A 14,617-nucleotide genomic window follows, 5' to 3' on the forward strand; every position below is an offset into this window, starting at 1 on the left:
GAAAAAAAAAATGATAATAAGAAAAAAGGAAAACTGAACCCTACCTGTAGCTTTACCTGTAGATCGGTGTGGCCCCTTGAGGGAATTTGGGATGACCTCATCTAGGTACAGGGAAAATGTTATTACTCAGGCCCTTCCATCATAGGAAGACTCTGTCTGGACTTTGGTAGCTTTTTCTTAAAATTGTTTCGTAAGAAAAGTTCCCTTCGGCAAGTTATTTAATTCATGTCCTTGAGGTGATATCAAACATTTCTTTTGAGATTCGACTTTTGAAGGTAGATGGAAAGGGCCGCTTTCAAATTTCACGCGGTTGCCAAATCTGGAGCAGTTTGTTGTGTACTGAAAACGTAGGAATAGGGGTTTAGGCTGGAGGGTTGATGAAATTTTTATATATATTATTTATTGCAAGAGGTCTTCGAGAACACTGACATTATATATATATATATATATATATATAATATATATATATATATATATATATATATATATATATATATATATATATAGTATACATATATATATATATATATATGTATATATATATATATATATATATATATAGTATATATATATATATATGTATATATATATATATATATATATATAGTATATATATATATATATATATATATATATATATATATATATATATATATATATATATATATATATATATATATATATATATATATATATATATATATATATATATATATATATATAATGTCAGTGTTCTCGAAGAACTCTTGCAATAATTAATAATATATAAAATTTCATCAACCCTCCAGCCTAAACCCCTATTCCTACGTTTTCAGTACACAACAAAAACTGCTCCAGATTTGGCCAATCGTGAAATTTGAAAGCGGGCCTTTCCATCTACCTTCAAAAGTCGAATCTCAAAGAAATGTTGATATCACCTCAAGGATATGAATTAAAGAACTTGCCGAAGAAGAACTTTCTTACGAACAATTTTTAAGAAAAGCTACCAAAGTCCAGACAGTCTTCCTGTTATGGAAGGGCCTGAAGTAATAACATTTTCCCTGTACCTAGATGAGGTAATTCCTCCCAAATTCCCTCAGGTGGCCACACCGATCTACAGGTAAAGCTACAGGTAGGGTTCAGTTTCCCTTTTTTATTATTATTATTTTTTCTTTTCGTGACCCTTTCTTATATTTCATAACTTTAAGTCTCAAGACACTACATGTAACAAATGTGTGAGCAATTCGTATTTACAGTCTTGAAGATAATCTGAAAAGTATTTTCAACTATGCAGAATAGCACGCACCTAATCAATGCAATTGGTAGCAGATACGGCGGGGTGGGGGGTGGGCGGGTAGGGGTAGGTGTTGTTTATTCCTAAAATACCAACTCTTTGATTCTACTCAAGTAGAAAAATTCATTATATACCCAAATTGGAGCCAGTCAATCTCCTGATACTTCAAGACCCTGGGTTACCTAAAGGGGGTTATTTTGTATACCAACGCCTAGAGAAATAGTCTCTTTTGTCATAAAGAATTGAATCATATTTAAGTTGTGCCTTCTCCCACTACGATAATCTTTCTCCATCACACATGTCTCGACAGGACTCCCAAACTACTAAGGGACAATGAGTCATCTATCGTTATCAACATGTCGCCAAGACATCGAACAAACGTTACAAACAAGTTGAATACAAGTCAACGACTTATTGGCATTTCTACTCAGCGCTTCACACACTTGGCCACATTTTGCCAAAGCTCTGGCCTTCACAACACACACAAATATATGCATTTATATATGTGTATATGTATGTATGTTTGAGAGAGAGAGAGAGAGAGAGAGAGAGAGAGAGAGAGAGAGAGAGAGAGAGAGAGTTCCACATACACTTCACTCTTCCACCCTTTTTGCTATTCAGATATTTTCAAATATGCATCAAAAAAAGATCTAGACGGTTTTTGCTGGGATACTCTGCGCAAAAAGTGACGTATTTTTTTAAAGGTTGTAAGTCAGGCCCATAATTGCTGTTAGTCAGAAGACTGAAAAATCTGAAACACGTGATGGAAACGTTGATTGGGTTCGGCTGGTTTTCTCTGGCTACGCAGGCAATTGAAAAGAAGACTTACTGACGATTAGTACAGGCGCCATTGGTCGGCAGTATTGTTTTCAGAGGATCAAAGGCACTGGACTATTTTTCCAGTAAAATGGGAATAAATGTTCACTCAAGGTTTTCAAATGGATTCCAAACGTTATTTTGAAAGTGTTAACCAAAATGTAGAGCCTCAAAGAAGAATAACTAAATGGCAAACAAGTAAATTACCTTGTGCATAGTTCAGTGTTTCACATCAAAGATACTGAACCACTATTTTTCTATCTAGAACAAATGGGAACATATATTTATTCAGCTTTTAAAATGGATCCCAAACTTTATTTATTTTTTTCCATTTTCATTCAAATAACTAAATTCAATTCAAAATATCCTATCCTGAAATTCCTGTCTTTAATTCAATACTGAAGAAATAGTTTTTTTGTTTATATACAGTTTCAGATCAAAATTACTGAACAACTTTTTCTTATTTAGAAAATGGGAATAAACATTTACTCAGCTTTTAAAATAGATTCCAAACCTTATTAATATTTTTCCATTTTCATTCTAATGAATAAATCATAAATATCTTACCCTAAAATTCCTGTCTTTAACTCAGTTCGAAACAGCTTTTCCAGACCATTTTAGGAATTCCTATTCTCCCCAAACGAAAATAATGACGACGACAACAACAACAACAACAACAACAACAACAACATTGTAGTTTGTACTTATACTCCCCGAGTAAGCAAAATTACATCGAAGTCTTCCCCGCACGAGAATTCATCTCACCAAACAAAATCAAATAAGACACCTGTTTTTCCAGCCACCTCGACTAGACTTTTACACCCAACAACGTCTATCCTGAGGTGACGTTTATCATTGCGTACTCAATCACTACACAAGTCTATCGAGGGGCCGTTCAAAAGAAAATAAAGGCTTTTAAAAGATCCTCCTGGAAGTTACGAGCTCTTTCCACCCATCTCATTTACATTCGAAAGGAATTTTTTAGCGTGTGGGACCTGCCCTTCACAAAGGGATGTCTCTACGATTTTGACATTTTCCCCCACCACGGTCTAGATACAACAGGTCAGACAGCGCGCAGCTTTGGGTATGAATCACCAATACTGTGACGTCACGCGCCCTGGTCTCTCAGACGCGGTTAACCAAAACAATAGGCTACTCATAGTCGTAAAGTAGACTGTAGGACTTGCTGTGTGCCCATATATCTTTTTATTCTTTCATTCATTCTACCATTGATAATGCCAAGTAACTGCGCAGTATTTGGCTGTTCTAATACACGTGAAAAAAACAAAAAAACTCCAATAAAATACCATCGTTTTCCAAAAGAAAAAGCCAGTACAAAGACATTGGTACATTGCCTGTTGTCGTACTGACAGATTTAACGTTCGTGTTCTCTGATGTTCCCCATTTAATCAAATTAGTAAGAAAAAATAGTTTATTTGGGTGGTTTTTTCATTAATAATGAAGAGTGTATTTCAGCTTCTAGCATACGAGAAATACATAGTAAAACCAAAACAGACTATGGACTTGGATATAAGGATCAATGAAATGTATTTAAATGTAACGGGTCAACAAAGACAGCGCGTTAAATTAGCAGTGCAACTGGTGTCTACATCATGTGCCAATTCAGTAGAATATTTAGGCGAAAGGAGACTGTTGAAGTGTCAAAACTGGAGTGAAACGTCCGAATTTATTCTTTTAATAACAATGATTGCTCGACATCATGAATTCTTCATGCATGTATGGAGAGTTTGGTAAAAGCACTGCATTTGGTATTTGATGTAGAAAAATATATATATATCCTTCTGGAGAAAGGAATCATTTTTTTCATGTAAATCTCCCATTGCTTTTATTTAATAAGTTAAAAGCCTCTCATAGTATTGGCTACTGTCTGACACAGATTAAATCAATATTGCCTTTTTGAACATTTCTTTGGGTGGTATAAGGTCGTGGATGGTCACCATGATCATCCAAAATGTGAGTGAATTTTAAATTCAGGCATAAAAATTTGTTGTTAGGGAAAGAAATGAAGGAAATAAGTGGAAAGTGATATTCACCTCAGTTGAAAAATCCCTTGAATCTCGCAATGAAGGTGAGTAATCTAACAAAAGAAAGGGAGTTAGTCATTAGAAATATGTCTAACAAGCACATGTTTAGAAATTCAGATTTGATTTAGGAAAAGATGTTTTTCATGAAGAAACCTTTTGAGACCAAACACAGAAATAGAAATAAGATATCGAGGGAGAAATTGAGGAGGAGGCTCATAATTACATTGGGGAATATATTGTCAAAATATTTTGAGTGAAATACCCTGGGTTAGTAAATAAGAATAAAGAAGTACCAAGGACTGATACTTGGACAGACTGCAAGTAGGGGGAAGTTGCATGTACCTTCTAGTCATTTTTTTCACACTTAGTAATAATGCGGGAAATCTTTAATGCTGTACACGGAAAAGCACTCATAGAAGGCAAACATTGTTTAAAAAGCTTTGCTTTGAATTGACGAAGTACTAATATTGAAGTTCCTGACGATGTTATAGCTCTTTATGTAAAGATGTCCGAATATTTTCGAATGAGACATCTTAATAATTTGATAAAGTATAGGAAACGTCAAGGGCAACCATGCAAGGAGTGGCACTTAGTAAAAAAAAAAGATAAGTTGTAACTCAATAAATATTTTAAAATGCAAATGTTGTTTTATTTAACTTCTTTTGGCACTTGAAAGATCACATTATCAAAAACATTCTCTTCTAAAAAGATTCTTGACGGTGTGTTAGACCTACGTCTTAATGGTTCTCACCACCGCGCTCCCTCAGATGACGTAGGTGCGCAGAAGAGGCTTAAAACTGGGACGCTGTCTGGCTGACCTGTTCTATCTGGACCGTGCCCCCAAAACATACCCGGCTTGACGCACATCAGACTACGGGAGGTGCACTTCACCTTTCACTATCTCAGATTCTCGCGCTGTGAAAAACATGGGGATGCAATGTAGGTACTTGAAATATTGTAAATGATATTAGAGGGTTTGATGCATCGGCATAATTTGTTTATTATTGCACGCGTGCACAGGTAAATAATAATAAAATAATGTTAATAATCGGATTCTGCACTGCGAAGTCTCAGAGTACTAACACAATACACACACACACTTCCAAGAAACCACAATCACACCTCTGCCAAAATCTCCGGGCGAAAATTCCTTTCTCAACCTCCCCCCCCGCCCCCCTCCAACCCGCCAACAACCTCCACCATACTTGAACAGTAAAAAAAAAAAATTAACCCGTTTCACTCACAAACCACACACACACACACATACACACAGAAACAACCCACAGCTATAAACAAGATTTCCCGGTTTCAAACACCAACAGAAATAAAACTAAGATGCAAATAATAATAATATAATAATAAATAATAAATAATGAAATAAATACTCCCCATTTTCCCAAATACACAGAAATAAAAAGTGAAAAAATATTTACCCGTTTCACAAACACACAGAAAAATCTAAAAACAGTAAAAAAAATCCCTTTTCCACACAGACAAAATTAAAAAGTAAAAAAAATATATACATATATTTCCCCGTTTCACAAAACAGAACAAAATAAATCTCCGTTTCACACACACACACACACAGATGAGAACAAAACTAAGGCAGTCAAAAAACATAAAAAAACCGTTTCACACACACCGGACAAAAACAAACTAAAAAGAAAGTAAACAACCAACATTCCCCGTTTCAAATTTTCACAATCAAAAAGTAAAAAAAAAAAATTATAAATATAATAAAAAAAATAAAAAACTCTCCGCCGTTTTCACGCACGCAAGTACAAATTAAAACTTTTTAAAAACTGATCTCCCAGTTCAATAGAGAGTAGAGAGGGAGAGAGAGAGAAGAGAGAGAGAGAGGAACAGGGACAAGAGAAGAGAGAAGAGAGAAAGAGAGAGAGGAGGATTACGTTCGAACGACGAGTTTCCAAAACTGGGATGTCACAAAAGTTTTTTCCGAAAGCAGGAATCATGATAATGGCCGCCTGCTTTGGTATGGAGGATGCCAATTTAAAACAGTCGTTTGAATTCGGGCGGTTTTTCTTTTGTTTTTAGCTTACAGGGGAGAGAGAGAGAAGTAGAGAGAGAGAGAGAGAGAGACGAGAGAGAGAGAGAGAGAAGAGAGAGATTCACGGAACGGTAATAAAAAAATAAAAAAACCTAATAAATACCTTAAAGAGAGAGGAGAGAGAGAGAGAGAGATGAGAGGGAAGAAGAATGAGAGGAGAGAGAGGGAGAGAGAGAGAGTAAAGTTGAGCTGAATCAAAAAATTTCAGGCCAAATAAATCCCAAGCCCACCGGAACCTATGAGTGGTCATTCAGCGCTGGGGGGAAAATGGATAAGTTGACAGTAAAACGTTTTGAAAGGTATATCTTTTATGAACCAGCAGAGCTTTGTAAAACAAAAGCCATGGACGTGAGACATTTCTCTTATAACCGGTTATGCAACTGAGCTCCTCGAGGAGGCAAAAAAATAAGCAACATTCACAGAATGACACGAATGACACGTCAGTGTTATAATGTTTACAAAAAAGAATCCGTACTAAGTTTCCGAATGATTTATATCTGCTAAAGGCAGCTTTAAGCCCTCTTACAAACCGTGAGAGACTTCGGTCCTCAAGTTGACCTCTGACCCTTTGTGTCCTTCCTTGTATTTTGGGTTTTCCAATGCCTTGGTGTAAGATGTTTTTTAAACGAATTGCGTTTTGCTGATGGTTTGTTCGTTTTGGTTTTTGGTTGGTGTTAACCAAATTTCCTTTCCCGAGGTGGGGATCTTCTTGCGTTTCCTATGTACTGTGTGTGTGTGTATATAAATAAGTATATATATATATAATAATAGAGAATATATACTATAGATATAATATATATTATTAATATATATATATATATTATTATATATATATATATTAATATAAATATATACTTATATATAGTATTTATAGAAAGAGAGAGAGAGAGATGTTTTATACAGTATATATAGTTTATATATGCTATATATTATTAATATATACATATATATAGATAATAGATAATATATATATATATATTATATAAAAAAAATATAATTAGCTTTATGATAAAATAACAAAAGTGCCAAGACTCCAGGAAAGAACATGTTCTTTTATTAAACGAGCTATCGGAAGGTTTTAAAACATCTTCAGGCTGACAAAAAATTGACAAGGATAGGAAATCACTAAAAATTACATTAAAATGGAATTGTCTTTTTTAAAAAGCTTCAGTAAAAACATATAGTAAATCGAACATCGAAGAAACAAACTAGAAATTACGAAAAAACATAAAACAAAACGCAAAACAACAACAAAAACCAAAACAAATAAAAATGAAAAAAAATTAGAAAGGTAAAAACAAAAACTACACCTCAAAAATAGAAAATTGGCTAACCGATACTCCCACTTTGTGTACCATACTACGAAAGCTATATGATAAGCTAGTTTGAATTACCGGACGATTTGTTGTTTCAATTCCGGTTTCAATTTTCTTAAATAAACACGGACTCTGAATTAAAAGGAAAAGGTTCCAGTTCTATTTGAAGGACAAAAGGACAGTAACTACTACAAATCTAGGTTGGAGGTGCAAAGGATGGCCCCGTGCTAAACTGTTGGTTCCCTTATGGCAGAAAAAGGTGGTTGGTTTAGGAAAAGAGGAAACCTAGTTCTAACGGAAAGACCTCTGGTTTTCCTTCCAAATTCGTGTTTCTGGAATCCAGCGGGAACTGGATCCAACCCCGTATCGCCAGACCACACTTGCGAACAGGTAAACAAGTAAACGACACTCGAATTAAGGTCCCACCCAGGAAGAGCATGGGCTTCTCCCTCAAAAGTTGATCCTACAGAGAAAAGGGTTAGTAAAAACAAATCTGAGAAACTAACCTTGAGGAAAAACTGTGCTTAATGTATTTTCTTGTAACTATTTTTTCGTACCAAGTAGGCTACTATGAGACCAAGGAAAGGCAATTTTAATATACTTTACATCTTTACTAGCAGTACTGGTAAAAATAGGTTAACCGGTTCTGGGACAAAATTTCTCAATCTAGAAAAATTTTTCAGAACTTTTGTAAAACGACAAATACGGGATAAAGAAATTTTCGAAAAAATAATTCTTGGGAAGGAAACCATAACCATGTCCTTGATTGAAATAAATTAAAATCACAACAGACATTGTAAGCTCTATTTATCATAGTACGTATTGAATTAATTTTTAAACAACTTTGGTGAAAAACTAAGATAATTTCAATTCCCAAGTCCAGTCAACAAGTACTTTTCCGATAAACGGAAGTCTCAAATTTACCCTCTATTTTCTGTGTACCTGAACATCTAAAAATGACAAACCATATTATCCTGTTCTGTCTCACAACGTAAAAGTAATACTAGGATGACGGAATTAAAATTAAAATCTTCCAAAACCAAGAATCCAACTCACCCGTGTGAACGTTTCCTTAAACACAAGGCAAAGTGTCAATCCAACGTACGCCTACGATTAATGCAACGGGTTTGAAAGCAACAGGGCATTCAGACAATCCACAAAATCTTTTCACAATAACCCATGAAACTATCTGCATATACGAGGTCTCCAAGGGAATTTTCCCAATAGCACCTCCATCTATTTGATTGATTATAATTTAACCGTACCGGATCGCAAGTGAAAAATGCCATCAGTTTGGTAGCCAATTGTAATAATTTTCGTCAAATCTACTTTACTAAGTCCCAAAAGAAAGGTTATGGTTTATTGTTTTTTTTTTCAGACAAATAGTTAATTAAGAATTACTGTCAAGTATTTTCATTTAATGGGATATTCGTGAAAAAAGGTTACAGGTTTACCATCAAAACTAGCGCCATTACAACATCTTGGGTTAAAATCGAAGGGAACACAATTTCTTTGAACAAACTTGGAAGAATTTGGGAACATTAAACTCCACAAAAGTTAGAGGTTTTAAAACTGGAACCAGAAAACTTTGACAAGTAATAGCTAAAAGTGCCCTAATTGATGATTGGTAAGTAATGGGTCTCAATGGGTTTTTTCTATTTTATGAACCTTAGGTAACCAAACATATAACCGGAACCGGGCTTTGACCCTGAAGCAAATCTAAATTACTATAGGTAACTTCCCCAATCTTATCTCTCCAAACTTCTTAACATCCTATTTAATTTGTATTTCTAATTTTCAAAATGTGACTCCGCAATTATCTACATTTAACATCGCTAAAATTTTGTATTGTTTTCAGAGAGTATTTTCATTCATGTTTTATCTAAATAATCATCAATACCCACACCCCTACCCTTTAATCTGGCTTTGTAATAACGAAAAATAACCTATCATCGTTCTTAAGAGTTGCGTAAAATACTGATTCTGGTCTTTATTTTAACTGATTGTTTTTCATCCCTCCTTTCTAACGATTAAAATTTTGAAAGGTCTCCATTTGCAATTACAAGAAATTTTGTTTACAAAAATAGAAAGAAGGGTTTCACTACCACAAGTGGGTCACAGTTTTCTTCAAAGTTGAACACAGTTTTTTCAAAACTTAAAAAGTACTTTAAAGAAATTTAATGTTTTCATGGGAGTCCAAGGCAAACTCAAAGACCAAGCAAGGAAAAACAATCCAGCCTTTTTCCTCTTTTGTTAAATTTTCTGTTAGAAAGATTAAAAAATTACTTTAACTACTATCTTCTATTTTCTTACTAACGTCCACAAACCTAGATTTCTCCAACTTTCTGCTTGTGTGTAAGCCTAATCATGTCAATTTCTTATCAACATTGGAATCCAAAATAGAAGACAGGCAATTGTAGTCCAGAAAAGAAAGATTATTCATTAAATCCCTATTTAATGAAGACACTTCCGTAAAAATTACCTCTTTCTTACGTTTTTGCGCTTTAACCTCAAAGTCTAATAATTTATACTGCCATGAGAGATATGTACTCGTGTTACGAAAATCCCTGGAATAAACCTTAAATTTAATGAAATTGGGAATAGCACGGAAAGTTGAGAAATCTAGGTGTGGACGTTAGTAAGAAAATAGATAGTAATAAAGTAATTTTTTAATCTTCCTTGGTCATAGTAGCTACTTGGTACGAAAAAAGTTACAAGAAAATACTTAAGCACAGTTTTCCTCAAGTTAGTTTCAGATTTGTTTTTACTAACCCTTTTACTGTAGGATCACTTTGAGAGAAAGCCTGCTCTTCCTGTGGACCTTAATTCGAGTGTCGTTTACTTGTTTACCTGTTCGCAGTGTGGTCTGCGATACGTGGGATCCAGTTCCCGCTGGCTTAGACACAGAATTTTGGAACACAGAGGTCTTTCCGTTAGAACTAGGTTTCCTCTTTCTAAACCACCTTTTTCTGCCATAAGGGAACACAGTTTAGCACGGGACCATCCTTTCACTCACCTAGATTTTAGAGTACTGTCTTTTTGCTCAAATAGACTGGACCTTTTAATTTCAGAGTCGCTGTTTATTAAGACAATGAAACCGGAATTGAACAACAACTCGTCCGGTATTCAACTAGCTATCATATAGTTTCATAGTAGGTACACAAAGTGGGTCGTTAGCCATTTTATTTTTGAGTGTAGTTTGTTTACCTTTCATATTTTCATTTTTATTTCTGTTTTTGTGTGTTTTGCGTTTTGTTTTAGTTTTTTCGTAATTTTTAGTTTGTATCTGATGTTCGTTTTACTATATGTTTTTACTGAAGCTTTTAATAAGACAATTCATTTTAATGTATGTTTTTAGTGATTTCTCATCCTTGTAATTTTTTCAGCCTGAAGATGAGGTTTTAAACCTCGAAAGCTCGTTTAATAAAGAATGTTCTTCCTGGTCTTGGCACTGTTATTTATCATCAAGCTAAGATTTCCAAGTAGCCGCCCAATTACTGAGACTATATATATATATATATATATATATATATATATATATATATATATATATATATATATATATATATATATATATATACAACATACAATACGCACACGCACACACACGCAACACACATATATATATATATATATATATATATATATATATATATATATATATATATATATATATATATATACATTACTTTCAAGGCATGGTTTTTCTCTTATACAATCTTCGAAATACTGACGTCACTGAAGCAATTGCTTTTAAGGACAAAAATATATATATATATATATATAGATAGATATTTACACGCTCACACATATACGTATAAATGTGTGTGTGTGGGGGTGTGTCTGTAACGTTTTTCCCTGTTGTTCAGAAACTTTCAAGGTTCCTCTAAAATGCTTCAGGCTTAACTCAAGCACCGTCTCTCATCACGAAAAAAGGTTCCTCGAAAATCCCTTCAAATCCCGACGCCTCCCCTTCATCCCCCTTCAAAGAATTAGCCCGGTTATTATCCCCGTGTGAAACAGCAATCTCCTAATTACTGTACTCGTCCATTTCAGAAACTTAATCTTTCAGCAATTTCAGCGTCAGCCTTCGCGTTCTCGGAACTTTGATATGTTGTAATACGGTGATAATCCCTGTTAATCCCGTGCTAGGCTTCTAGAGCCAGCAATTAAGGACTTGAGTCCTTAATTAACATATAAAAAAGAAAAAGGTAGTTTCTTACTGGGAACTGATACCAGACAAATTCTTATAACTTATTTACATTTCATCATGGTGGCAAGAAACCGGGTTCAATGCTCTTGCAAAAATGATTCCATTTCGGTTTTCTACAATTTTTCTTTGACCAGGTACAATATGCTGCTAAGCACCCATGGCTGTAGTCTTTAAGTGGTAAACTTTCATTCTTATCCTTTGATAAACTGGGCCATATTTAACAGATATCGCTCAATTTTTCTTGAATAATCTCCTTACTTCGTCTTATAAAACTCTCTGGTCTTAATTACGTTTCCTTAATTACATTTACCGATAGATTATCACTCCAGCTCTTCAAATTGACCAACTTAGCTAATTCCAGTTCAACCAATTAATGAACAGGATTACATCCAGCTACTATTTTCTTTATTACAGCCGCCAACTTGCTCTGCCCTGTACTGACATTTAGCTTTATTATTCTTTCCCTGATCATTCTTCTTCTTCTTCTTCTTCTCCTTCTCCAGTCAGACCTTCTCTATCTTTCCTCGTCTGTACATCTTAGTTTTCTTAGAACCTCTTCCTTCATATCATTCAATAATTTATCTTTCCTGATCATTCACCCTTTACCATATATCTTCCACGGATGTCTTTCGTTGGATTCTATACGTTTCTGGTAATGAAAATTTTTCTAGTGTATGAATCTCAAAAGCATATCAATTATCTTCTTGCTCTGTCTCCCACTCACTGAAGTCACCTAGCGCGGCCAATCTTCATATTCTCCAACAAAACTGCCAGACAAAGTTTCAGACATTCAAAGACATTGAATTTCGTTTTTCCATTCTTGAGCCACGAATTCTCATGCTTAATAATTCAATCCTCATCTCCTGATAAATTCTGGCTTGTATAAATAAAATAGGTTCTATCCTATAGCAACCCCAGAATAAACCACTATATGCTCACACTTATTTTTTCGTCTTTGTGTCTTGGATTAGCAAAACATATTTCTCCTCTGTACTGCATATGCATATATTATATACATATAATATACATACATATATATTATATATATATAATAATTATATACGCATACATTTATTTAATATAATATAAATATGTATATATAGATATATATATATATATATGTGTGTGTGTGTGTGTGTGTGTGTGTGTGTGTGCGCGTGTGTGTGTGTGTGTGTGTGGAAGTATATACTATTAATATAATATATATAAGTATATGTATACATATATATATACATATAAATATAAATATATATATATATTATATATATGTATATATATATATATATATATATATATATATATATATAACACACACGCCATACACACACACTTTTCACACGTACACACACCCAAACAAATACCTACACATCGACACGGAAAAACCGGTGTCATCGCAATACGCATTTAGCGAGCTTCATTTGATTACAGGAACAAATTGACGACTCATGAAGTAGCAGCAGTCAATTTGAAAGACAATTATTGTCGCCGTATACCGAGTTCCATCTGTTTCCGGCCTCGTGACCATAATTCCAAACAAGAACGCCCCGGAAAATGTAGTACGAGTTTGTAGTGTGATGTGGAGGTATTGAATTTCGTCTCTGTCAGAGTAAAATAGTGAAAGACTTATTAACTCTTTGTGTTTAATGATGGCAATGTTTTATCCGGTTATGTTATCAGTAACCTTTTTAACAAGAATGTTCTGCGTTCCCTGTATTTGTTAATAATAATAATAATAATAATAATAATAATAATAATAATAATAATAATAATAATAATACTATAGCTGTTTCAACGGAATTCAATCTATATCTATATATATATATATATATATATATATATATATATATATATATATATATATATATATACATACACAGCTTCAACGACAAATGGAGACCCACTCTCACTTCATTCTGTTTTGGGGGAATTGGCTTCAAATAATTGATTATATCAGCTGAATTGAACTGAAGCTGTAGGACAATAGAGTTCCAATCATTCTTCATGTCAGAATTGGAATGTATTGGAGCAGGAGCAAAAGATATATATACATATACATATATATATATATTATATATATAGATATATATATATATATATATATATATATATATATATAGAGATATATATATATATATATATATATATATATATATATATATATATATCTATATATCTAATATATATATATATATATATATATGTATATATATATATATATATATATATATATATATATATATATATATATATATATATATGTATGTATATACTTATCACTTACGAAAGATTTTGCGTCTGTGAAGCCAAACATTATATCTGTCAATTACGTCGAAGGCTAAATCTGTTACAAACTCGAATTTGAATAGAAATTAATTAAGTAGCTGAGTGTCTTTTAATGTTGTCAAAGAGCAGACGAAGTGGAAAGTAATGGCTGCTAATTATTCATCTTCGTAATTCAGCATAAATTATATGTTTTCAATTATCTGCAATAACTCGCCGGTATTATTATCATGACAGTAAATCATTTAGGTTTGTACGAGTCAAACAGAATATTGTATCAAAATGAAATATATAAAAATATACATTGTTTTTTCAATATGACTCTGAAGTGTATATTTCTCGAAAGTGGATAATATTTCAGCAATAAAAGCATGAAGCTTTCAGAAATTATTATTAGTTATTATTATTATTATTATTATTATTATTATTATTATTATATTATTATTATTATTATTATTATTATTATTATTATTATATCAGGTAGGAGGCCTGCTTCGAGGGCAGTAGCATTGAATATTATAGCTGTTTAAATGGTGTACACACACACACACACATATATATGTATATATATATATATATATATATATGAGTGTGTGTGTGTGTGTA

Source organism: Macrobrachium nipponense, chromosome 15 (genome assembly GCF_015104395.2).
Source record: "Macrobrachium nipponense isolate FS-2020 chromosome 15, ASM1510439v2, whole genome shotgun sequence".
Classification (NCBI taxonomy): Eukaryota; Metazoa; Arthropoda; class Malacostraca; order Decapoda; family Palaemonidae; genus Macrobrachium; species Macrobrachium nipponense.